Genomic DNA, 27,940 nt, shown 5'->3' on the forward strand with positions numbered 1-27,940 from the left:
CGACTCGATGGACATGGGTTTGCGTGGACTCCAGGAGTTGGTGATGGACAGGGAGGCCTGGCGTGCTGTGGTTCATGGTGTTGCAGAGAGTCGGACACGACGGAGTGACAGAACTGAACTGAACTAAACTAAATCTCCCAATTTTGGAGAAAGATTCCTAGATAGCCATGTATGGTAAAGCATTTTATTGCTGTTTTCAGTTCAGATACCTCTTTTCTAATCTTTGTTTGGCCTTGCAGTGATTATTTTCTTTATAGTACCATAAATTCTTTAGTTTTAAGGTCTGATTTTCACAGTGATCACAGGGAATGTGTGTATTCTGTGCAGTGTCCAGCTTTACCCAGCCAGAACTTCATGGAGGGAAAGTGGAAGATAGAGTCTTTATTCAGTACATTGAATCAGAATAGTAGAATGAAAACACAACTTTTAGCTTTTTCTGGGTCAACATAACTTCAAAGTAGTAGAAATTTGGTAATTATTGGTTTCATTAAATGGGAGTTTATTAACCTTTTACAACCCATCCCCTTTGATAAACCTAAGTATCCCACATCAACCAGCAGAGTTCCTGAAACAGAGCCTTGATTGGTCAGGGGAGGTGGGGAGAGCCTCACTTCTTCCTGCCTCTCACCATTCAGAGTCACTAAAGCCCAGAATTTAGACCCTACCTTCTGTAGATGACCACATGGCAACATTCGTCAAGCTTTACTTTCCCTCAGTTGTATTATAAAATTTGTAAGTTGCTTTTTAATTTCCAGTTATTAAACTCCAGCATTGACTATGCTTTTATTAACCTTCTCATCCACTCCATCATCCTGCTCACAGAAGGGAGGTTCTGTTATGCCTCCTTAGAAAGAAATGTCCTGCAGTTGAGGACTACAAGTAGACCACACTTAGTAGTAGTTTTCAATCATTGCAGCTCTACTTTTTCCTTGAAATGTTACTTTTGTCTAAATTCCTTAAGGTCGCTTCTGAACCTCAGTTCCCTTCATAAATTTGTTATGAAAATTGGGGAATCATTTATATAAAGAGCTTGGCACAGTGTCTAGAATATAATAAGTGTTCAATGAATATTAGATTAAGTCAGTCAAAGCTGCTGTGTACAGTTGTACAGGATGTGTGCTACACAACTCCAGGGGTTGCAAATCAAGCCACAAGGTAAAAGACAGTCCCTGGAATTGTGATATGTAGAAAACAGTAGATAAGTAGACAAAAGACATAGGCATATGGGTTACATTATATATGTAATATTATATGTGTGTGTGTGTGTTCCCAGTGATATCTGTGAATTGGCTAAGCAGAGGGTGTCTGATTTACTAAGACTCCTTCTCTGCTCCTGCTGTATAGTATCATCAGCAGAGCCAGGAAGTCCCAGGCAGCCAAGTATGCAGTCTCAGGCCAGCAGGATCAAATCCAAACGATCTCCCAAGCCAGCTCTTGAAAAGGAACAGCATTGGTGACCCAAAACGAAAGGGAGTATAGAACTGAAGCATTCAGGAAGAATCACATGAGGTCTTCAGCAAACTTCCCAGGCTTCCAAGGAAAGTTTATGTCATTTTAAATATCGGTTGTTAAAATTGGGATTACCATGAGAGTAACACGCTGCCGTTATTGTGAAGACCAATGCCCAGAGGAGAGAAGCTCTATTTCTGTTTGGACTTGAAGTGAATGCCTGCCTTGCAGCCTGCGGGCTGTAAGTGTTTCATAATCAGTGGATGCTGGATGCTTCAGTTACTGCTAGAGACGTGGGACCACAACAACAATAGGAAAAGATGGAACAACTTGAGGAAGCAGAGGCTTCATCACAGGCTCCCTGACCATGTGTTTTATGGCATGAAACACTCAAGGCAGAATGTGACATTAAAGAAAATAAAGGGAATCTATGACCAAATAAATATCAGTGTGAAGGATTCTTATTGAGCTACCTAGTTAGAGAAGCTCACATACCTCCAGTTAGTGAGAAGTGTATTTCCCAGATGCGGTACTCTATGCCCAGACTAACCACGTATAAAATGATATCACTCACTTCCCTTTCCTACTCACCTAATTTGTTGCTCCTCAATGGTTGGTAAGATTGGCCTTTCTTAGCAGGAAATACCTAAGCTGCTCAACTCCATTGCAAAGGACATGTATTTCTTACCTACTATGCGCTAGATAAACCAGTGTGAATAGGGCAAAAATAGATTCCCCACTTGAAGGAGCACACTGTCCAGTCAGAAAAGCAATAAAAGGAAAAGATCGCAAAATAGGAACTATGTACTCCAATAGGGATGCTAATACAGTTCTGCCAGAGTGATGGGCAGCAAGAAAGAAAGAGAAAATGAAACACTAAATGTCCAACTTATACTAAATTTAAACTGAAGAACCTGATGACATCAAGAAATTTTGGATTAAAGCAGAATATTTAATCCAGGGCATCTCCAAGGGAGAGGCTCATTTGTTTGGAAAAAAATTGTGTTTTTCACTTACAAAGTAGTTATTTACTGTATCATAGAGTAAAATCACTTTGTTTCAGTCATTGCACACATGATTAATTAGTCAGTGAATTAGAAAATCATGCTTTAGTGGAATCTCATTTATCTAATGAGCTCAACTTATTGGGAGACAATGTGTCCAGATAATATCTTTTTAAAAATCTCTACCTGCCCCCCCAGCATTATTCTCGATAAGAGGATCCTTTTATCCTTCAAAAGTCATCATCAGCTTCAAATGAGAGTAAGCAAAAATGGTTAAATTTGAGCCTGAGTAAATGACAGGTTATGTTTTAAATAAAGATGTAGTTGAAAAGATAAGATTGGAGATTTAAAAATAAAGCTGCCAATTCCAGGTTTAGATAAGGATCTGAAAACATAGCTCCTTCTGTCCCCCCAGGACACTCATTGGTTTAGCCTGTTTTGCAGACTATCTCTTGTTCTCAACTATTGCTCCAAACAGTTCTAAGAATTCTGCAAATGATATATCCATATGCTCTCAGAACTTGCCACCTTTTGCCTGCACTGAGTGGCAGAACCTGGTTCCTTCCCTGTGAACTAAGTTTTGTACTTTGGATCTGAGGATGTCAAAGTGAGTCTTAGGAAATCAAACTATTAGCTGGCCACTTTAAATAAAAATGTTAATCTTTATAAAGTACCTACTGTCAAACCAGGTAGTTTTACTCATTTAGTTCTCAAAATATAGCCAGATTAAGAGTAGCTTTAGGCCCATTTTTCAGATAAAGACACTAACTTGTGCAAGTCAGATGGCCAAGAAATAGAGTAGGATTGAAAACCATGTCCGTTCACTTCTTGGAAACAATTAAGCAGGTGAAGGCAACAGAATTGAGATCCTGGTCTTTTTCACCCAAGGCCTGATCCCTAAAGAAAATAAACACTTCAACTGCTTTGAGTCCCTTCGAGATGCTACTTGGGAGGAGGCAATGGCACCCCACTCCAGTGCTCTTGCCTAGAAAATCCCACGGATGGAGGATCCTGGTAGGCTGCAGTCCGTGGGGTCGCTAAGAGTCAGACACGACTGAGCAACTTCACTCTCACTTTTCACTTTCCTGCATTGAAGAAGGAAATGGCAACCCACTCCAGTGTTCTTGCCTGGAGAATCCCAGGGACGGTGGAGCCTCGTGGGCTGCCGTCTATGGGGTCGCAGAGTCGGACACGACTGAAGCGACTTAGTGGCAGCGGAGATGCTACTTAATATAAAATATTTGCTTAGAAAAAGACTCTTCTGTTAAAAGATAACTAAGTCTCTCCACTACCATCTGTAGGCTGTCCATTATATACAAGGTCTTATGCTGGGAAATAATGGGTACAGACTTGGGAGCTCCATGATTCATACTCTCAACTAAAATTGAAACAATCATAGGCCAATGACTGGGTATCAACATATACACATGACAGAAGTGGGGCAGATTCATTTATTTAATTCAACAAATTTAATTATGACTGTTTCTGAATATCTGAGCCTGCATTTACTTACATGAAAAATAAGGACCAAAGTGTCCTTGCCTGCTTCCCTAGGCTGTTGCAAGGATTCATTTAAGGAATGTGTAAAATTGTTTGGATGATTATAAACTGCCCCACTACCACATGCTTCTTATTACACTGGAGCAATTCCACACAGAGGTTCAGATCTTCCAGAGTTTGCTTTCCTCTGCTGTGTAACCTAGGGCAATGTGTACTCTGGTAATAAACCACTATCTCTAAATTTTTAAAAATTGAAGTGTATTTGATTTACAGTGTTGTGTTAGTTTCAAGTATATAGCAAAGTGATTCAGATATATATATATATATATATATACACACACACATATAAAATACGTATCTGATTCTTTGTGATCCCATGGACAGTAGCCTGCCAGAGTCCTTTGTTCATGGGATTTTCCAGGCAAGAATATTGGAGTGGGTTGCCATTTCCTCCTCCAGGGTATCTTCCTGACCCAGGGATCAAACCTGCATCTCCTGCATTGGCAGGCAGATTCTTTACCACTGAGCCACCTGGGTGTGTATGTATGGTATATAGATATATATATCTTTTATCAGATTCTTTTCCATTATATGTTATTAGAAGATATTGAATATAGTTCGCTGTGCTGTACAGTAGGTCATTGTTGTTGATCTGTTTTATATATAGCAGTGTGTGTGCATATGTTAATCCCAAACTCCTAATTTATCCCTTCATTTGTATCATTTTTTTAGATTCCACAGATAAGTGATATCATATGATATTTGTCTTTCTCTCTCTGACTTACTACACTTAGTATGATAATCTCTAGGTCGATCCATGTTGCTGCAGATGGCATTATTGCATTCTTTTTTATGGCTGAGTAATATCCCATTGTATATGTATACCACATCTTCTTTATCCATTCATCTGTCTGTGGACACTCAGGTTGCTTCCATGTCTTGGCTAGTGTAACTAGTGCTTCAGTGAACATTGAAATACACCCCTGTCTTTTAAGTTAACTTGACTGAATGTTTATTTCTTCACAGCAATAGTGCATGATGCACACTATGGGCTCTGGATACAAATATAGCATCAAAACTATAATTTCTAAGATAAAATTCCCCAAGGTACAATGAAAAGAGGATGCATTTGAACATCCAATAGACTAAATCCTGGCTCTGCCACTCAATGGCATGAGACCTTGGGTATATCATTCAAACTCTGAACCTTAATTTCTTCACCCATAAAATGGGTATATTAATATCAGTCTCATAGAGTTGTCATAATAAATGACAATATGCTATAGAGCCCTGGTATATTGGAACTGATCAGTTAAATCCTGTAAATGGAAGATTGGATATGCATGGCTCCCGCCATTAATAAAACAAAGCTCTCCATTTCCACTATCTCTTTAAACTTAATTCAGATTAGTGAAGGTAATCTTAAAGCTGCAGAGAATGGATAGGGAATGACTAGCTTTTGTCACCTCTTGCCTTCCCTGTCACCTTCTCTTTGTTAAATTCTGTCTCAGAGCAGGATAGAAAGGCTGGTACTTGGCCAGGCAACTTCAGCACTGGCAAAAAAGTAAAGCAATGGCTCTTTCAGATGGTCCCTTGTGAATGTGTCCTTAACTCTTAGGCCTCCAGGGGAGCACATCCAACTCTGCTTCTTCCTCTTGTTCTTCCCAGGCAGCCAAAAAGGCAGCACTTCCACACCAGTGCTCTCTCATATGTCCCAAATCTTATCCTTAGGAAATGCTCATGCATCCATTCCCCAACATGCAGCACAGCAGCCTTCTCCCAGAGCTTGTACCAGAGCAGCTGGGCGACCCTTCTCTGGCCTTTGGTTTCCCTGGAAGGAGGCAGTCCCTGGGCTACAGGCCATTTTTGTTGGGATTCAGACCTTTTTGTTTGTTGATTCAGCCCTGAATCAGACATCAGTCATCTAAATCTCTCAAACACAGGGGACACATTTCAAAGTTCTTCAACTGTGTCATGAAACCTCCTTCCAGCAGACTTCTGGTAAAACCAGAGGTCTGCAAACTTCTATAAAGATGAACCCTCCATTATTGTAGTGCCAAAGCAGCCATAGGTAATGTTATTTAAATATTGGGTGGGTGTCTTCAGTAGCATTTTACTTATGGACACTGAAATTTGAGTTACAGTGAACTTTCATTGGTCACAAATTATTTATAATTCCCCTGCACATTTTACATTTGACAAATGTAAAAGCCATTATGAACTCATGACTGTACCAAACCAGGCAGTACACCAGATCTGACTTGCAGATTGCAGTTTCTTGACTCTGGGTTAGATGGTAGAATGCCTTCCCTTCCTCCAAAAACAAAAGAAAACCACAAACAAGATGAAGAGTCACACAAGATGCAGGAACTCTCACCCACAAAGCCTCTTTGTCAATCTGTTCACACAGTCTCACTCTCCACACTCTGGCCTCTTTGGATAACCTCAAAGGATGGGCTGGGGGAGGAAGGGAGAGCAGTCTGTCAAGAGTACTAGATCAGTTTATTGGACATGTTCTTTGAAAATCTTCATATACACATTTGTTTTACTTGCCTTGTTCTCTTGAATCTGTCATATTGACATCTCAAATGAAACAGACAAATGGAGGTCTTTTCTCAAAACTTGTTGCAGTAGTCATTTCAGCCATTCTCATCATTACTGCTCAGAATCTACCATGAAGAGGCAAAGAAAGAAATACATTTGGATAAAATAAATGGTGGAAATTGTTTTCTTTTATTTCCGTGCTAAAGTTCTTGATTCATATTGATCAAGAGGAAGTACATTTGTTCTGTTTACCTGGCTAGGCATGTCTTCTCTGTTCTAGAAGTAGGTCTACAGTGAAAGTCAGGGCATCTTTTTTTTCCTTTCATTGATTCAGTCATTGTTAGGAAAGTTGGCTTTGAGGAATGATGGGCTATCTTTCATGTTGTGGTTTTGTCCACAGGAACAGAATCTTGCACTAGCGTCAGTTGTCATAACTTAATATTTATGGCACCTAGATATTTCAAGATAATGTTGACTGATTTTTGCACATTTTCAACAGTGAGTTGGTTTTACGTTGATTGAAGTAGCAAGTGTATATATACTCCTATGGAGGCCATTTTTACCATGCAGATTGCTTCAACACCAAGCATCTTTAAGCTTTGATTGTGTTTTTAACTTTGGAGACTGTAGGATTTACACAAACGGAAAGGGAAACTCAAAGGGAAAATGATGAAGTCTGGGTTTTCTAAACCAATGTCCTTTTCCTTTTGAAAGTGTTACTCTGTTGTAATAAAGTCATAGTATAGCAAATGGATATTAATGTGCATCACATCGGGAGAACATTTTTACATAAATACTTCTCCTTTAGAGTTACATAAGGTCTGCCTTCTAACAAGTTCAAAGTACTGATGAAACATGTCCTTATTCATTGGCTCCACATCTCAGAGGATCAGGAGGGTACAGAAATAATTTTTCTTTCATTTTTCAGGTGACTAAATTGAGGCCAAGAGAGATTTTGGTGAAAATAAGAGCACACAGCAGGTAAGAAAAGATTCAAATGTTACTTCACTTACAGACCTACAAACTCTTACATGGGTGATGGTGAATATTCTTCAAAACAGGGCCATAGAACAACTTCTCATATGTAAATGTACTTAATGCAAAGCATTTTTAAGAATCTTATTAACATTCCAAACCTGTGAAGCAGTAATAATATTTTCTAGGTTAGAATCAGAATATTCAGACTCAAAAAGACCTAAGAGATCATAAAGTTCTGCTCATTCATTTTACATTAGAGAAAATGAGGGCCAGAGGGAATAAAAGATGTTCCCACGTTTCCCAGCTAATTGGAGGCTGAAAGACCAGGTCTTCTGACATTCTGTGACCTTTTCACTGGATTCTGGATGGCAAATACATCCCTCATTTGGTGCCAGTAGCAGACATCAATAATCAATCACCCTACTCTGCCAAGCCTAGTCACAGTCATGCTAAACATATTCTAGGCAGTCATAACTAAAAATTAGTTAGAAATTAAACCTGTTTGTCATCCATGATATTAACATGCCTAATATAATTTTTAAAGCTTTTTATTGATAGGAGCATAGAATATAGCAGGCATGGTACCCATAGTATTTAATTGCAACCTCACAACAACTCTGTGCAGTTGGCACAATTACAGTTATGGAAAATGAAATTCAAGGACAGTCACTCAAGGTCAAAGTAGTGACTTGTAGTCACTTAGAAGCTAGTTGGTAGCACACCAAAGACCTAAATGTAGGTCTTTAAAAAATATACATGTATATTTAAATATATATATATATATATATACACACACACACATATATGAATATCACTTAAAGGTTCTCCATATCCCATCTTACTCCCTTTAATTATTTTTAATTTTTTAAAGAAAAATTGTAAATATTTCAAGTGTACAATATAATCTAATATACAAATATATTGTGAAATCATTACTATAGTTGAGATAATTAATGTGTCTTCCCATCACAGGTACCGCTTTTCTGAGTGAGGTGAGTGTACTGAATCTATTCTCTCAGCATATTACCAGTGTTCAGTACAGCATTATTAGGTATGGTCATCACTCTTCTATATTAGATTTCTAGACTTACTCATCTGGCACAATTAACAAATTTATACTCTTTGACCAACATCTCCCCATTTTCCCTACCCCTACCAGCTGCTAGTAACCATTGTTCTGCTCTCTGTTTCTATGATTTTGACCTTGTTTTTGAGTCCATGTATAAGTGAGACCATACAGAAATTTCGTTTCTGTGTCTGGCTTATTTCCCTTAGCATATTGTCATCCAGGTCCAAGTGGCAGGGTTTCCATCTTGTTCGTGGTTGTGTACTATTCCGTAATGTATGTGTATGCGTGTTGTTTCCATGTCTTGGCTGTTGTGAATAATGCTGCAGTGAACATGGGTGTAGTATCTCTTTGATATACTGACTTCATAAAGTGTGAATTTGCTGGGTCATATGATGGTTCTGTTTATAATTTGGGGGGATATCACCATACTGGTTTCTGTAGCAGCTATACCAATGTACATCCCTACCAGTGATATACAAAGATTCCCTTTTCTCTACATCATCAAAAACACTGGTTATCTTGTGTCTTTTTGATAATAGCCATTTTTACAGGTGTGATGTGACATCACATTTTGGTGTTGATTTGGATTTTCCTGATGATTAGTGATGTTCCACACCTTTCATATATCTATTGACCATTTATTTGCCTTCTTGTAAAAAATGTCTATTCAGGTCCTTTGTCCATTTTTAAAATCAGGTTATTTTCTTGCTGTTGAGTTGTTTGAGTTCCCTTTGTATTTTGGATATTAACCCCTTATTATATGGTGGTGGTATTGTTCAGTCTCTAAGTCGCATCTGACTCTTTGTGACCCCATGAACTGCAGCATACCAGGCTTCCCTGTCCTTCATATGTGTGGTTGGCAAATATGTTCTCCCATCTATAGGTTATCTCCTCACTCTGTTAATTGTTTCCTTGGCTGTTCAGAAGCTTTTTAATTTGATGCAACCAATTTGTCTATTTTTTTATTGCCTGTGCTATGTAGCACACCCTTCCCCAAAAAATCATTGCTCAGACCAATATCAAGGAGTTTTTCTGGTCTTACATTTAACCTCTCCATCCATTTTGATTTGATTTTATATATGACATGAGATAAAACCTAATTTCTTTCTTCTGCATTGTATTACTCCTTTTTGAATACAACCCTTATCATCTTTTTTTTTTTTTCCTCCTTCAGTTATCTTCACTTTGGAGAGGTGGGTTACTTTTTCCTTGGTGAATTTAACAGTAAGATCAGATGCTCCAAGTTCAATGAATTGGAAACGCAAAACAATTCCCTATCTTTGCAATCTCCATTCAGTTGTTAAACTTGCTGCAGGTTAGAAATGGCCTTTTCTTGAAAGGCCTATTTGGTGGAACAAATAAACTACCTTTTGTTAGGAATTTGCTGTGGCCCTCCCCCAGGTCCTACCCCCTCACCACATCCATTTCAACTCCCTTACACAACTTCCTCTGCCTCCCTGTCCTCAAGTGAACATGAACAAATTCAGCCCTGCTGTGTCTGGCATTTTAAATGGAGCTGGGACCGGGCCAAAATAAAGTATTCCAGCTTCTTCTAGCAATTCACCAGCTAGAAGATTAAGAAGGATTTATAGCATTTTTCAGTTGTATGTAAATGCCACCAGGGTAGCTTAAGAGATGGGGCATACATTCGGGAATCTTTTGCCTTTATCTTGCTAAGTCAAATGGGAAAAAAAACAAAATAAAGACCCAGGAGAATTAAATATTATACTGCCTATCTAGTTTTTTTAGCTGTCTCTAAATTAGTTAATGGTACGTCCAAGTCTGTGCGAGTAAAGTCCATGAAAGATCACAACAATTTTGCTGGACACATCAGTTTATCTGGACACAGAAGTAAATCCACTGAGATGATCTTTCTTCATCACACATGACCAGCCTCTGCCAACCTAGCTCAGCTCCTAGATGAGAACCTGGGAATTCCCTTGAATGCCTCATAATATTAGCACATGGTCTTAAGCCCACTTACTCACAAAAGGAACCCAGTTTTTAAACATTACTGGTCCTTCTCTGCAACTTCTATTCAAAGTCAAAGGAAATGCTGCTGCTAAGTCACTTCAGTCGTGTCCGACTCTGTGCGACCCCATAGAGGGAAGCTCCTCCGTCCCTGGGATTCTCCAAGCGATGAAACTGGAGCCTATTATCCAGAGTGAAGTAAGCCAGAAAGAAAAACACCAATACAGTATACTAACGCATATATATGGAATTTAGAAAGATGGTAACAATAACCCTGTGTACGAGACAGCAAAAGAGACACCGATGTATAGAACAGTCTTATGGACTCTGTGGGAGAGGGAGAGGGTGGGAAGATTTGGGAGAATGGCATTGAAACATGTAAAATATCATGTATGAAATGAGTTGCCAGTCCAGGTTCGATGCACGATACTGGATGCTTGGGGCTGGTGCACTGGGACGACCCAGAGGGATGGAATGGGGAGGGAGGAGGGAGGAGGGTTCAGGATGGGGAACACATGTATACCTGTGGCGGATTCATTTTGATATTTGGCAAATCTAATACAGTTATGTTAAGTTTAAAAATAAAATAAAATTAAAAAAAAAATAATAAAATAAAAAAAAAAAAAAAAAAAAAAAGAACACTGGAGTAGATTGCCATTTCCTTCTCCAACGCAGGAAAGTGAAAGTGAAGTCATTCAGTCGTGCCCAACTCGAAGCGACCCCATGGACCGCAGCCCACCAGGCTCCTCCGTCCATGGGATTTTCCATGCAAGAGCACTGGAATGGGTTGCCATTGCCTTCTCCACAAAGGCAATGAATGGCTTTAAAAGATCCTCTTGAAAGAGTAAACTACATTTGTCTTCTAAGAAGATGAAAACAAACACCCTTAGTGTTTGCAAATTGAGAACCAAGATTCTGATCCCTATGGCAGAAATGAAACACTTGGCCTGTTTCTGGACTGTATTTGAACAGTTTCAGCTGCCTGGTTGTACCTGGATTCTTAGAAAGATAAACAGTCTCCAGGCCGCCAAGGGTGTTGGCTGTGATGGCTTGCTTTGCCAGTGTAAAAATGTAAGCTACCGCAAAGAGTTCATCCTATCCAAAGGCATAGGCTTTGTCAGCAAACAATTTATCCTGCATCTTGTTAATACTGAGAGGTATTTAATGTAAACTCTGGATTATTCAAGCGTTGTGCGGCATTTAGAAACACAGCTGCACCTCCTGGTGTCCTGTTGAATTTCCCTTGTTGAGTCTCCATCGGAATACTGTAGCAGTAATGTGTTGGGAAGAAAAGGTAAATAGTTTTTGATTTCATAATTTATATACAGCTGTGTTTGTAAGCCCATGGTAGTCTGGATAGGCGAATGCCGCTTTTGATTTTTCGGTTCAACTGTGTGACTGCCATGATTCAAGAAGCACTGAATCATGACAGACATTTTCAAGTGAAATTTGATCAGCATGGACAGCCAATCTAAATAATCAAAGTAGTTCATAGTAAGTGCCATAGGAACCTTATACTTATACTGACAGTGTATTAACTTAGAGAAGAGAGAGAGCCCTTCTATCTGCCTTCGATGATGCTGAAAGACTCTCAGAGGATGGAACATGAAAGGTGGATACTAGGTGGCACTTCACTATGCAGAGATGACAGAGAAGACAGTTTAAGAGCCAGGCTTGATGTCTAACTGAATGTAAAGTATATACTTGCACTTCCATCTGCATCTCCCTGGTTTTCTCCTGGCTTTTCTTTCTATACCAGAATATCCTTCCTACACTTTAAAATCTGTCCTAAATCCTAATTATAAGAATTCTGTCCTTGGGGGCAGTAATCATATATGTCTTCCATGACGTTTTACACACAATTATCATACCTGGTGTGTGCTTTGAGTTGAGTAAATATTTACTGAATTAAAACTCAGGCCACAGTCTACTACTTGTTCTCTCCACTTACAGCCTACCAACCACTCATCATTTGCCTCCCATCTGCTGCCATTCACCATGACTTAGACATAAGAAGTGATTCACATGTGTCTGATGGAGGGATGGATGGAGCAACTTGGTGATGTTGGTGACAGAACAGTGCCCACAGCTCTATAACATGCTCACCTTATAACAAGTATCATTGTGTGCAAGTTATTTGAACTACAATACCCAGGCATAGAGCTGACCGTTACGTTATGGAATCATCTCAACACTGTCAAGTCAGGACTACCACCCTCATCATGCTATAGGTGATAAAACTGAGGCTCAGAAAGGGGAAATCGCTTGCCCAATGTTCACTGAGATTGTACACAAAGGAATGGGGAGTTGCACGTCTGCACATGTCACTTCAGAACCTGAGTTCTTGAGTCTGTTCAACAATGAAGCCTTTATTTCATTCCATAGCAAACAGCAAATAGCATTCCTTTATTCTTCTCCTAAGAACCCTTCTGACCCCATGTTGTGTAGAAAAAGAGGAGCAGAAGGAAAGTTGAGGGAAAAGGATATAGACAAGGTGTCTCAGTCAAGGGTTGAAATTGGTTCATACATGCCTAAATTTTCTCTGGGCTATTTTGTTGTTACCTGAATTGTTTCCCTACACCTCCAGTGGCTTAAGGAATGAAACAGTGCAGGAAATGCAAGTTTCTTAAGTGAAGTCTAAATGGCAAAGTCAAAGCTTCTAGGTGGTATATTCCAGAATCATCTCAGAAGGACTTTTACTGTTGGATATGGTATTCCTGCCACTGCTCACCAACTTCTGAGCATATAATTAAGAAGTATCTTGAAAATACCTTCCATCTCTCAGTGTCTGCTAGGGCTGTAGTACTGCCAGCAGTGCGGTAAAAACAGCTTCAGTTCAGTTGCTCAGTCGTGTCCAACTCTTTGCGACCCCATGAATTGCATCACGCCAGGCCTCCCTGTCCATCACCAACTCCTGGAGTTCACTCAGACTCACGTCCGTCAAGTTGGTGATGCCATCCAGCCATCTCATCCTCTGTCGTTCCCTTTTCCTCCTGCCCCCAATCCCTCCCAGCATCAGAGTCTTTTCCAATGAGTTAACTCTTCGCATGAGGTGGCCAAAGTTTCCATCATCCCTTCCAAAGAAATCCCAGGGCTGATCTCCTTCAGAATGGACTGGTTGGATTTCCTTGGAGTCCAAGGGACTCTCAAGAGTCTTCTCCAACACCACAGTTCAAAAGCATCAATTCTTCAGCGCTCAGCTTTCTTCACAGTCCAACCCTCACATCCATACATGACCACTGGAAAAACCATAGCCTTGACTAGATGGACCTTTGTTGGCAAAGTATTGTCTCAGCTTAATGAATAACAAATCTTGGCCAGGTCAGCAGCTGATTGTGATTCCATCCCCTCTGGATACCCATTTCTTAGAACTGGACCATCTTCTGTTGATCTTTTCAGGTGAGGATTCAAATCCATACTGGCAGGTACCTTTGTTATGACTGAATAATAAATAAGAATTATCAGAACCAGAGAGCTGAATGCAAGGTCTGGCTCATACCTAAGAGACAGAGAAAAGAGACAGGAAGGTTAAACTTACCTGTTTACACCAGGCTTTGCCACAAATTCCTGCCTGGAATTAGAAGTTTAGGTTTTCAAGGTCTCTGTTTAGGGAGATGAGGATTTTAAAAATCTTAAAGAAGGAATTTTCATAAATTTAAGTTTGGAAAATATTTAGTAACTTAACAAATAAAGGGAGTAAAAAATATGTCTCTTATCAAGATTTTTTTTAATAAGGAAATAAAGCCCAAAGTATATTAAGGAATTACCTAATTCAGGTTGAAATTAAGAGATAGCTATTAATTATTTTGTAAAGATATATCTCACTTCCAAAAACAAACAGGAAACACATATTCTTTCCCTTCTTCCTCCCTCAGACCTCCCCTACCCAGTTCTGATCTATCTCTCTTTTTTTTCCCTACATCTCTTTGATAGAATAACTATTAAAATTGCTTCTTGCAGTCTGACCTTCTTGCCAGGCAAAATCAATCCCTTGTGTTTCTCTGCATTGCCAATGGCCTTGCTGCATCACAGTGCATAGCAAGGAAAGTCACTTTGAGAAAAAAAGGACAATGAGATTCCTTGTATTAGGCCCAGTTCTTCTGTTACTATTAAATTAAACTGTTTATCCAATTACCGCCACTCACATTTCTGTCTGGAGGCTGAGGGGGTTGCACAAGCCAACTGGGAATATGGCCTCTTAAGCCTTCCATTTCCCATACTCCTTCCTACAGTGCATTGTGGGAGAGGTAGCCTGAGTGAGAAAGGACCAGGTCCTCCCAGAACAGATGGGCCAGGAGGTTATGGGGGTATCCAGTGCCAACAGGGTACAGACTAGATGGCTTTGGACATTTATACTGACTTGCTTCCAAGGGGCTGAATATTTTGAGAAGTGGAGAAAGGGAGAATAGGGGGAAAGGAAGCAGTCCTGTTTCAACCCATTTTTTCTACACTACTGCAGTGTGAGCTTCAAAAAATGGAAACCTGATCAGCCCCTGACCTGCTTACACTTTCTGGACTCTTGACTTCCAAAGAATCATAGTGTGGCCACAGTGTACTTCTCTGGTCTGGCCATTCTTGTGGATCCCACACTCCAGCTGTCCCAGGACTCTCTGTGCTCTCTCTTATCTCCTCGTCTTGGCATGAGGAGTCCTGCCTTGGCCTCCCCTGACTTCTCAGGCTTGTTTGGTTAACTCCTCTGCATCCCTCCTGTCTCACCTCTGATATTGCCTTTCTCAGACCACCTCCTCAGATGCCATCACCACCCTCATATCTGGGACAGTTACTGTGCTCTCTGTCAGGGCTTGGAAAACTTTCTCTGAAGACATGCTCTGTGTTGCTCAGTCACTCAGTCACTCCAACTTTTTGCAGCCCCATGGGCTGTAGCCTTCCAGGCTTTTCTGTCCATGGGATTCTCCAGGTAAGAATACTGGAATGGGTTGCCATTTTCTCCCCCAGGGGATCTTCCTGACCCAGGGATCAAACCCGTGTCTCTTGCATCTCATGCATTACAGGCAGATTGTTTCCCACTGTGCCACCTGGGAAGCTACAGACAGTAAATATTTTAGGCTACTCTATCCTACCATTGATGCAGGAAAATGAGCTACTGTGTGTTCCAGTGAAATTTCATTGACCAAAATAGATGGTGGGCTAAACTTGGCCCGTGAGCTGTGTTTTGCCAATTCCTGATCTCAAGCCCTAGAGTTTCTTAAGCTTCAGTCTATGATGACCTCAATCAGAAACCATTACCACCTAGGAGACAAGGACTAAGTCTTTTATCTCTGCGTTCCCAGTGCCTGACACAAGGCCTAGAGACTGCATGATGTGCAGTGGTCTTTGAGAACAGGTATGATTGGATACAGGACTGGAGAAGGTCAAATCAGTCTATCATTCAATCTGCTACACTTTTTCACAATCGGTCCTTTCTCACTAAGACAGAATAGAAAAAATATATATTTTTTAATGTTTAAAGTTGTTTTTGAATTTTGCTGGTGAGGAAGAGAGATTAGTTAGTAGAAAGCTTGTCTTTCTGTGTCTTTGAACGGGAAACAGGACACGGGAAATGTCTTCCTCTCAATCTGTAGACCCTGAATAACTGGCTCTTCTAAAGATTCCAGATTATAACTGGTAAGCCTTCCAGCTCCCAGGAAGCTGACAGAATCTGTTGGGCCTCATTCCTTGGGCCTTCACACGAGGGCCATCAGTAGTCTGACCCATCTAATAGCTCGCTGAGACACATTTCTGTCCATTGCATCCTGCCACGTTTCCAGCAAGCCTGGGCAGTTCCAAGGCAAGCATTTCTGGCTGTTTTTCTAAAGCAGTTACAACTAGCTGTGTTGTTTGAAAAGCCCTGGATATCTATGGGGAGTGAGGGAATTCCCTTGCCTCCCCTAGTAGTTCATAATCCAATGAACTTTAAAATACTCTAATTCCTCAACAACCATCACAAGAACAAAATCCATATCCTGCAGCTGTTTGAAGAGGTAGAAGGAAGCAAACATGGGGTTGGCAAAAGAGTGAACTTTTGTTCTTTTTTCCTGCCAAGTCCACACCCACTTTCTGCTAGTGTAAGTACCTTTGTTTTCAAGGGGAGAAACTCCTTTTACCCTCTCTCAGTTCATATGGTCTGAATGAGAGAAGAGCTCAGAGGTAAAGAATCTGCCTGCAAGGCAGGAGACCTCGGAGGTGTGGGTTCAGTCCCTGGGTTGGGAAGATCTCCTGGAAAAGGAAATGGCTACCTATTCCAGTATACTTGCCTGGAGAATCCCATAGAGAGGCCTGGCAGGCTACAGTCCAAGAATGAGAGAAGACCAAATACTGTGGTGCATGGATGGATGCAATATTCAGGCCTTGCCAGTCTCTGTCTTTCATCTCCCAGTCCATAAAGACTGTCTCAGAGGAATGATGCCTCTAACTCAGGCCAGTCAGAACCACTCCTGCTCCTTCTTATGGGAATCCTGGGAAGACTCAAGTGAGTTGAGAGGATAATATATAAGTCGGGAGCAACTGACAGCCGCTTTGTCAACAGAGAGGGATGCAGAGCTGAGAGACAGTTCTGATGACTCTGCTTGAGGCCATTACCGAGCCCCAACCAGAGCTTAACATCCCCCTGAAATTTTCAGGATAGTGATCCAATAAACTCCCATTTTGCATAAGTTTGTTAGAGTCAGGTTTCCATCTCTTGTGACTACAAGAATCCTAGTAGAAAAAATGCTTACACACTCAAATCAAGTATCTCATCCTGATACCTTCTCTTGCTATAAGGAAGCGTGTAGGTGATGACCTACTTTCTTGCGCTGGGGCCTTTATAGACTTTAAGATGTATTGAAACAATTTAGGTTCATGAATTTAAATGCAGGAGGACTGGCCTCCACTGATGGCCAGCATCTACTGGTCCAAGGTTAGATATGTGCCTTTCAGGTCATTATGAGTAAAGCTAGAAAAGGCCTCAGACCATATGATCTGGCCTTCTCATTTGATAAAGGATGAAAATGAGGCCCATAGAGAGGAAACATGTTTACTGACACTGCATCTGTGGTTCAGAGGCTGAGGCAGCATTAGAATTTATATCTCCTGACTCCCATCCCTTTATTCTACGAAGTTTCTGGCCCAGCTGTTGTAACCTGTACTATTTTTCCGCTGATGAGAGAATATGATGATTTCCTTGAAGAAAGATAGAGCCTGTACCCATGTGCTTTGTGAGGTGCCAAGTGAGGTGAAAAGAAAGCTGAACTTGGAGTTGGAAGAGGTATGCGTGAGCTTGGGGAAATCATTTGGTCCTTTGAAGATCTAGTTTCCCTGTTTCGGAAGATCAGGCGTGGAATGAACCCTTTTAATGTCTCAGGATGTCATGATGATTGAGTGATAGCACGTGTATCAAAGTGTTTCCTATGCTGTCAAGTATGGCTCTCTCATTCATTCAACATATTATTGGAGGCCTATACTGTGCTCGGCACACAGATGGCAGTTAGCAAACACTGATCCATGCTCAAATGAACCTTATATTTTACATAGGGAAACAGAACAAACAAAACAGAAATGTAATTTGCAGGTCAGAAGGGAGAAGTGTTATGGAGGGAAAAAAGCAAGGGAGAGGTACAGGGATACAGATGTACCTGACTGGACAGGGAAACCTAGCTGAGGAGGTGACAGGTGAGCACCAGCCACCTAGGAGAGAAGAAGGACCAATCCTACAAGTGAGAGAAGACAACTCCTAGCAGAGCCAACAGTAATCATTTGAGTCCAGATATGGAAGCCATCCAACCCTGCTTTGTACAAGCCATCTCCCTTCTGTGAAATCACGGTTTCTTTGAATGTATCCCAACCTCTTGTATCTACTTGGTCAGCTAATAAGCTGTGCTCAAATACATATCTGGTTGCATTTCCTGATGTACCAAAAATAATAAATGGAGCAAAGAAAAAGAGACAGTTGAAGGCCTGGGAGGATAATTTGGCATACTCTCTCTTGAAGGAAATCTAGCTATATCATTTCTATCTTTCCCTACAGAATTTTTACTTCTAGGATCTCATACTAAGAAAATACTATAATTAAGGATGTATGCAGTGACTTAGCTAAAAAAAATATTCATTTATCTCAGCCTATTTATAACAATTCAACGTTTGAAACATCCTAAAAATCCACCTGTGGAAACTGGCAATAAAGTATGGTGTTTCCACCAGAAATTCCAGGAATGGCTCCATTTGGACTCACTTGATTTATTAACCTATCCCTGAATTAGTCGCTATTACTAATCATTGTTTAGTAAGGAGCAGTTCTATGGAGCTGTTAAAAATGATACTGGAGTGCTCGCTTCGGCAGCACATATACTAAAATTGGAACGATACAGAGAAGATTAGCATGGCCCCTGCGCAAGGATGACACGCAAATTCGTGAAGCGTTCCATATTTTTAAGCATCTTTTCTGACCACAATGCAGTAAGATTAGATCTCAATTACAAGAGAAAAACCATTAAAAATTCCAACATATGGAGGCTGAACAACACGCTGCTGAATAACCAACAAATCACAGAAGAAATCAAAAAAGAAATCAAAATTTGCATAGAAACGAATGAAAATGAAAACACAACAACCCAAAACCTGTGGGACACGGTAAAAGCAGTCCTAAGGGGAAAGTTCATAGCAATAGAGGCACACCTCAAGAAACAAGAAAAAAAGTCAAATAAATAACCTAACTCTACACCTAAAGCAACTAGAAAAGGAAGAAATGAAGAACCCCAGGGTTAGTAGAAGGAAAGAAATCTTAAAACTTAGAGCAGAAATAAATGCAAAAGAAACCAAAGAGATCATAGCAAAAATCAACAAAACCAAAAGCTGGTTCTTTGAAAGGATAAATAAAATTGACAAACCATTAGCCAGACTCATCAAGAAACAAAGGGAGAAAAATCAAATCAATAAAATTAGACATGAAAATGGAGAGATCACAACAGACAACACAGAAATACAAAGGATCATAAGAGAGTACTATCAACAATTATATGCCAATAAAATGGACAACGTGGAAGAAATGGACAAATTCTTAGAAAAGTACAACTTTCCAAAACTCGACCAGGAAGAAGTAGAAAATCTTAACAGACCCATCACAAGCACGGAAATTGAAACTGTAATCAAAAATCTTCCGGCAAACAAAAGCCCAGGCCCAGACGGCTTCACAGCTGAATTCTACCAAAAATTTAGAGACGAGCAACACCTATCCTGCTCAAACTCGTCCAGAAAATTGCAGAGGATGGTAAACTTCCAAACTCATTCTATGAGGCCACCATCACCCTAATACCAAAACCTGACAAAGATCCCACAAAAAAAGAAAACTACAGGCCAATATCACTGATGAACATAGATGCAAAAATCCTTAACAAAATTCTAGCAATCAGAATCCAACAACACATTAAAAAGATCATACACCATGACCAAGTGGGCTTTATCCCAGGGATGCAAGGATTCTTCAATATCCACAAATCAATCAATGTAATACACCACATTAACAAATTGAAAAATAAAAACCATATGATTATCTCAATAGATGCAGAGAAAGCCTTTGACAAAATTCAACATCCATTTATGATCAAAACTCTCCAGAAAGCAGGAATAGAAGGAACATACCTCAACATAATAAAAGCTATATATGACAAACCCACAGCAAACATTATCCTCAATGGTGAAAAATTGAAAGCATTTCCTCTAAAGTCAGGAACAAGACAAGGGTGCCCACTTTCACCATTACTATTCAACATAGTTTTGGAAGTTTTGGCCACAGCAATCAGAACAGAAAAAGAAATAAAAGGAATCCAAATTGGAAAAGAAGAAGTAAAGCTCTCACTGTTTGCAGATGACATGATCCTCTACATAGAAAACCCTAAAGACTCCACCAGAAAATTACCAGAACTAATCATTGACTATAGTAAAGTTGCAGGATATAAAGTCAACACACAGAAATCCCTTGCATTCCTATACACTAATAATGAGAAAACAGAAAGAGACATTAAGGAAACAATTCCATTCACCATTGCAACGGAAAGAATAAAATACTTAGGAATATATCTACCTAAAGAAACTTAAGACCTATATATAGAAAACTATAAAACACTGGTAAAAGAAATCAAAGAGGACACTAACAGATGGAGAAATATACCATGTTCATGGATTGGAAGAATCAATATAGTGAAAATGAGTATACTACCCAAAGCAATCTATAGATTCAGTGCAATCCCTATCAAGCTACCAATAGCATTCTTCACAGAGCTAGAACAAATAATTTCACAATTTGTATGGAAATACAAAAAACCTCGACTAGCCAAAGCGATCTTGAGAAAGAAGAATGGAACTGGAGGAATCAACCTACCTGACTTCAGGCTCTACTACAAAGCCACAGTCATCAAGACAGTATGGTACTGGCACAAAGACAGAAATATAGATCAATGGAACAAAATAGAAAGCCCAGAGATAAATCCACGCACATATGGACACCTTATCTTTGACAAAGGAGGCAAGAATATACAATGGATTAAAGACAATCTGTTTAACAAGTGGTGCTGGGAAATCTGGTCAACCACTTGTAAAAGAATGAAACTAGAACACTTTCTAACACCATACACAAAAATAAACTCAAAATGGATTAAAGATCTCAACGTAAGATCAGAAACTATAAAACTCCTAGAGGAGAACATAGGCAAAACACTCTCTGACATACATCACAGCAGGATCCTCTATGACCCACCTCCCAGAATATTGGAAATAAAAGCAAAAATAAACAAATGGGACCTAATTAACCTTAAAAGCTTCTGCACATCAAAGGAAACTATTAGCAAGGTGAAAAGACAGCCTTCAGAATGGGAGAAGATAATAGCAAATGAAGCAACTGACAAACAACTAATCTCGAGAATATACAAGCAACTCCTACAGCTCAACTCCAGAAAAAATAAATGACCCAATCAAAAAATGGGCCAAAGAACTAAATAGACATTTCTCCAAAGAAGACATACAGATGGCTAACAAACACATGAAAAGATGCTCAACATCACTCATTATCAGAGAAATGCAAATCAAAACCACTATGAGGTACCATTTCACGCCAGTCAGAATGGCTGCGATCCAAAAGTCTACAAGCAATAAATGCTGGAGAGGGTGTGGAGAAAAGGGAACCCTCTTCCACAGTTGGTGGGAATGCAAACTAGTACAGCCACTATGGAGAACAGTGTGGAGATTCCTTAAAAAACTGGAAATAGAACTGCCTTATGATCCAGCAATCCCACTGCTGGGCATACACACTGAGGAAACCAGAAGGGAAAGAGACACGTGTACCCCAATGTTCATCGCAGCACTGTTTATAATAGGCAGGACATGGAAGCAGCCTAGATGTCCATCAGCAGATGAATGGATAAGAAAGCTGTGGTACATATAGACAATGGAGTATTACTCGGCCATTAAAAAGAATACATTTGAATCAGTTCTAATGAGGTGGATGAAACTGGAGCCTATTATACAGAGTGAAGTAAGCGAGAAAGAAAAACACCAATACAGTATACTAACGCATATATATGGAATTTAGAAAGATGGTAACAATAACCCTGTGTACGAGACAGCAAAAGAGACACTGATGTATAGAACAGTCTTATGGACTCTGTGAGAGAGGGAGAGGGTGGGAAGATTTGGGAGAATGGCATTGAAACATGTAAAATATCATGTATGAAACAAGTTGCCAGTCCAGGTTCGATGCACGATACTGGATGCTTGGGGCTGGTGCACTGGGACGACCCAGAGGGATGGAATGGGGAGGGAGGAGGGAGGAGGGTTCAGGATGGGGAACACATGTATACCTGTGGTGGATTCATTTTGATATTTGGCAAAACTAATACAATTATGTAAAGTTTAAAAATAAAATTAAAAAAAAATGATACTGGATGCTTTTATCCATGTTTGCCAAAACACAATGCACTTAAAGTGGATGCTTTTTATTTTGTTTGCATTTTATTGTCAGCAAAGTGTATTAAAATAGAAAACTAGTTGTTCTATTAACATGATAAATTTTTATTTGGGAAAAAATAAATGACAAAATGACTGTACTACATTATCTGACATATGCCATGTATGAGCTAAAGTAAAGCCCAGAATACTCCAAAATATTTTAACACATTTTCTGAGTAGGGGGCTTATAGATGATTTTGTTATGTTTTTATTAAGTTTTTTTTTTTTTTTTGCTGGAAAAATTAACACATGCTCCTGGTTTCAAAAGATTACAATATAGAATATAGCAAATCTTATCTCCTTCAAATAACTACTTTTTTCACAGTTTCTGAAGTAGTCTTCAAAATTTTTGTTTGCATACATAAGCAAACATATGGGTATCTAGGGTTTTCAAATGAGCTTTTTGAGACCACAAATAGAAGCAAACTAAGCTTGCTGTTGTGTACTTTGCTTTCCCCCCCGCCTTGAAAGTGAAAGTGAAAGTCGCCCAGTTGTGTCCAACTCTTTGTAACCACATGGGCTATACAGTCCATGGAATTCTCCAGGCCAGAATACTGGAGTGGGTAGCCATTCCCTTCTCCAGGGGATCTTCCCAGCCCATGGATCAAACCCAGGTCTCCCAGATTGCAGGTGGATTCTTTACCAGCTGAGCTACCAGGGAAGCCCCCTTTTCCCTTAATTCATCTTAAATATCACTCAACATCAGCACTTAGAAATCTGTGCCATCCTTTCCAACGATTACAAATTATTCCATTATAGAAATGGCCTGTAAACAAATCTCCCTGTAAATGAACATTGGGATGGTTTTAATTGTTTTGCAGATCTCACATGTTGACATTTGTCTTTCTTGAATGTGCCTCTTTGGGCACATAGGTAACTACATCTCCATGGTCAATGCCCAAAAATGGAACAGCTAGGTCCTAGGAAATATGTATCCTTATCGTCATTGCACATTCTTAGATTTAATATTTTCTAAAATTCCATGTTCCATAAATATTTCCAAAAAGTTTCTTGAAAATGTGTTTAAGAGCCTCCAGTCCTTTCAAAAATCCTTATTAAGTTCAAGTATTGTTCCTTTGACCCTGAGAGAGAAGGGGGCCATGTGCTGGAGTTATTGCCATGCCCAAAGGACACATTCTTATTAGGTTGCTGAATCTGAGAGGATGGTGTCTGGCATCTGCAACAACAGCCTCAATATATAGTCCATCTTATCATACCAGAAAATCTCAGGGCTCCTTCCCAATGATGTACACTTGTTTAATAAAGCAGCCAGCAAAGATGAGCTGCTGGCTGAAGCAAATGGAAATGTATGTCTGATATCTTTGGCATCAGAATGCCCAGAGAGAGGCAAAATGGCCAAAAATCTATAAAACTTTCATAGCCTATTAAGAGTGGCATGGCAGGCATGGTGGAGGCTAAGAACAGAAGAAGTAAACTTACTCAAAAAAGAAAGAAAAAAATGGTTGGACTGAAATTCCATTGAGTTTATTGTTGGGCTAGAAAAGCTTAAAGTCGTTATAGAATCTAATTGCCAAGCAATGTAAGTGAGCCAGAATTGAAGCAACATACAAGTGACAGATAGACAATTTTCATTGCAGCTGGCATCTCAGTAGAAATCTGTTAATTGCGTGTTCAGGGATAACATCAAGGAAAGGGCATTACAACAACTGTCTAAATAGGATGAAATGAAAGCATATTTGGCATGTTTCCTTAAAGGACATAAGGGAAAATATTGGGAACTTTTTCCAAATGACAAGAGTTGAGTCTGCTTAGAACATTCAGATGTGGGATTAACATAACGTGATCCAGCTGATTATTTTCCATTCCTTGGTATGCTTCCTCAGCTGATAACCTTTTCTGGCTTGTTTAAAAATATATTGTTTTGCTTTGTGATTGCACCTCAAAAAATTGCTTGGTTTGCAGTATGTTTACATTTACACCAGAAACTAATCTGAGAAGATTAATTTACATGAGGAAATAACTCAGATATTGGATGAAATACATTTAGAAGCCAAGAAGTAGGGGAGTAGTAAAGGTTTCAAAACAGCTGATAGGAGGAAGAGCTTCATATTTGTGTATGTTTTCTACACTGTACACCAGGTACATGTAACTACATTTAAAGTAATTAAATAAAAATTAAAATTCAGTTCCTCAGTCACACTGGGCTTCCCTGGTGGCTCAGAAGTAAATAATCCACTTGCAATCCAGGAAATGTAGGTTCATTCACAGGGTCAAGAAGGTCACCTGGAGAAGGAAATGGCAACCCACTTCAGTATTCTTACCCAGATTATCTCATGGACAGAGGAGCCTGGTGGGCTACAGTCCATGGGGTTGCAAAGAGTCAGACAAGACTGAGTGACTAAACAACAGCAGTCACCCTAGTCACACTTTAAGTGCTCAAGAGCCTTATGTGGCTGCTGGTTCACATTTTGGACAGTGAAGGTATCGAACATGTCTTTCATCATAGGAAGTTCTACTGGACAGCACTGGATTAGACCTTGGAGATAATTCTCAGAGACCACTCTTTGCCTGCCCAGTTTCCACTGGTTCCATCAGTCTTTCTGAATGGTACCACTAGTCAACTTTATCTTATTTTCTTGTTTTACATGTCACCTGGTGAAAAATAGGAACAGCAATCATTTGAATTGCTGGAAGCTCTTGGAGGACAAAGCTATCTTTTATACCTAAAAAATATCTGGAACATAGATGGTGTTCAGTAAATGCTTGTTGACTGACTGACTGATTTAACAAAGAGATGAAGGAAGGAAGAAAGCATCTTGTTTTAGAACAAAGTTTACTTTTATAGACAAAACAGCTTATACATACCAAATCGTAAATTAGAGTTCAAGTGAGGAAAGTGGACTTAAGAGAGTGTTGCTGTCAAGCCTTAGTATACCTTATTTAATGACACATCTGTTATCCAAAGTCTTTCCCATATAAAAACTACATCATTTCCCCCCCAAGGAGAGGGAAATACATTGGCCCAGAATGCTACTTTGAGTCTACTTTTTTACCATCATCCTATTGATTTTGTTATTGTCAGTCATCTTCACTTCAGCATGCTTTCAAAAGAAGACATAATCTCCCTACTTCTAGATTGTAAGGTACCTGCTTCATGGTGCCATCTATGTTCAGTTCAGTTCAGGTCACTCACTCATTTGTGTCTGACTCTTCGCGACCCCATGAATTGCAGGACGCCAGGCCTCCCTGTCCATCACCAACTGCCGGAGTCGACCCAAATCCATGCCCATTGAGTCGGTGATGCCATCCAACCATCTAATACTCTGTCGTCCCCTTCTCCTCCTGCCCTCAATCTTTCCCAGCATCAGGGTCTTTTCAAATGAGTCAGCTCTTTGCATCAGGTGGCCAAAGTACTGGAGTTTCAGTTTCAACATCACTCCTTCCAATGAACACCCAGGACTGATCTCCTTTAGGATGGACTGGTTGGATCTCCTTGCAGTCCAAGGGACTCGCAAGAGTCTTCTCCAACACTACAGTTCAAAAGCATCAATTCTTCGGTGCTCAGCTTTCTTTATAGTCCAACTCTCACATCCATACATGACTACTGGAAAAACCATAGCCTTGACAAGACGAACCTTTGTTGGCAAAGGAATGTCTCTGCTTTTGAATATGCTGTCTAGGTTGGTCATAACTTTCCTTCCAAGGAGTAAGCATCTTTTAATTTCACGGCTGCAATCACCATCTGCAGTGATTTTGGAACCCAGAAAAATAAAGTCAGCCACTGTGTCCACTGTTTCCCCATCTATTTGCCATGAAGTGATGGGACCAGATGCCATGATCTTCGTTTTCTGAATGTTGAGCTTTAGGCCAACTTTTTCACTCTCCACTTTCACTTTCATCAAGAGGCTCTTTAGTTCTTCTTCACTTTCTGCCATAAGGGTGGTGTCATCTGTGTATCTGAGGTTATTGATATTTCTCCCGCCAATCTTGATTCCAGCTTGTGTTTCTTCCAGTCCAGCGTTTCTCATGATGTACTCTGCATAGAAGTTAAATAAGCCAGGGTAACAGTAAACAGCCTTGATATACTCCTTTGCCAATTTGGAACCAGTCTGTTGTTCCATGTCCAGTTCTGTTGCTTCCTGACCTACATACAGGTTTCTGAAGAGGCAGGTCAGGTGATCTGGTATTCCCATCTCTTTCAGAATTTTCCACAGTTTATTGTGATCCACACAGTCAAAGGCTTTGGCATAGTAAATAAAGCAGAAATAGATGTTTTTCTGGAACTCTCTTGCTTTTTCCATAATCCAGCGGATGTTGACAATTTGATCTCTGGCTCCTCTGCCTTTTCTAAAACCAGCTTGAACATCTGGAAGTTCATGGATCACATATTGCTGAAGCCTGGCTTGGAGAATTTTGAGCATTACTTTACTACGGCTGAGAGGAGCTACCCCACATCCAAGGTCAGGGCAGTGGCCGAGAGGAGCTACCCCACGTTCAAGGCCATCCATGGAATCACTTTAATTGTATAAGAAAATGCTGTCTGAATCACTGTATTAGGCAGGCTGGATTTACAGTGCTATCCCTCACATAGATAATCCCACACATGGTCAATGAGCTGTCCTGAAAAGAGAGAAGCATGTGGTTCTGGAAGGAATATAAGGCTTGCACTGTCCACACATGAATTTGACTTTTAGCGCTATCACCAGCACCTGTGCGTGTTATCAAGCTCAGTGCCTTTCACTTTGATGCAGCCCATTTTGGAGAATCATTGTTAACACTCAGAATAACGGCAGCAATTGTGCCTTCAGAAGCGACAACATTGTTGTTGTTCAGACTCAGTCATGTCTGACTGTCTGAGGCCCCATGGACTGCAGCACACCAAGCTTCCTGTCCTTCACCATCTCCTGGAGCTTGCTCAAACTCATGTCCATTGAGTCAGGGATGCCATCCAACCATCTCGTCCTCTGTCATCCCCTTCTCCTGCCTTCAATCTGTCCCAGCATCAGGGTCTTTGCTAATGAGTCGGCTCTTTGCATCAAATGGCCAGAGTATTGGAGCTTCAGCTTCAGCATCAGTCCTTCCAATGAATATTCAGGATTAATTTCCTTTAGGATTGACTGATTGGATCTCCTTGCAGTCCAAGGGACTCTCAAGAGTCTTCTCCAACACCACAGTTCAAAAACATCAATTCTCTGGAGATCAGCCTTCTTTATGGTCCAGCTCTCACATCCGTACATGACTACTTGAAAAACCATAGCTTTGACTAGACGGATGTTTGCCATAAAAGTAATGTGTCTGCTTTTTAATATGCTGTCTGGGATTGTCATAGCTTTTCTTCCAAGGATCAAGACTGACCCAAAGAAGGTCCTTAATTACTGAAAGCTACTCTTAAAATTGTGATTGATAAATAACTTGGATCAAAGAACGTGGCCTTCCTCATGTGAACTTTTTTCTAACTTTATCCTTAGATTTAAAATGCCAACTTACT

General features: G+C 40.1%; 1 long non-coding RNA gene and 1 other non-coding gene across 4 annotated transcripts in view; one reads left to right on the forward strand and one right to left on the reverse strand.

The window, feature by feature from the left end:
* Positions 1 to 4,804: 4,804 nt before the first annotated feature.
* The window catches only part of LOC123330922, a 109,156-nt gene continuing 86,020 nt past the window's right edge, over positions 4,805 to 27,940 (reverse strand). For 2 of the 3 annotated variants that reach the window (XR_006640447.1, XR_006547190.2), the window contains one exon: positions 13,682 to 13,955. This is a non-coding gene — a long non-coding RNA (uncharacterized LOC123330922). Of the gene's footprint in view, positions 6,623 to 13,681; positions 13,956 to 27,940 lie in introns of those variants that run through there. The other variant, XR_006547189.2, reaches the window with a different exon arrangement.
* On the forward strand, positions 18,817 to 18,923 carry LOC112581287. The gene has a single exon (XR_003105823.1). It is a non-coding gene; the product is annotated as a U6 spliceosomal RNA (small nuclear RNA).

Source organism: Bubalus bubalis, chromosome 21 (assembly GCF_019923935.1).
Source record: "Bubalus bubalis isolate 160015118507 breed Murrah chromosome 21, NDDB_SH_1, whole genome shotgun sequence".
Lineage (NCBI taxonomy): Eukaryota > Metazoa > Chordata > Mammalia > Artiodactyla > Bovidae > Bubalus > Bubalus bubalis.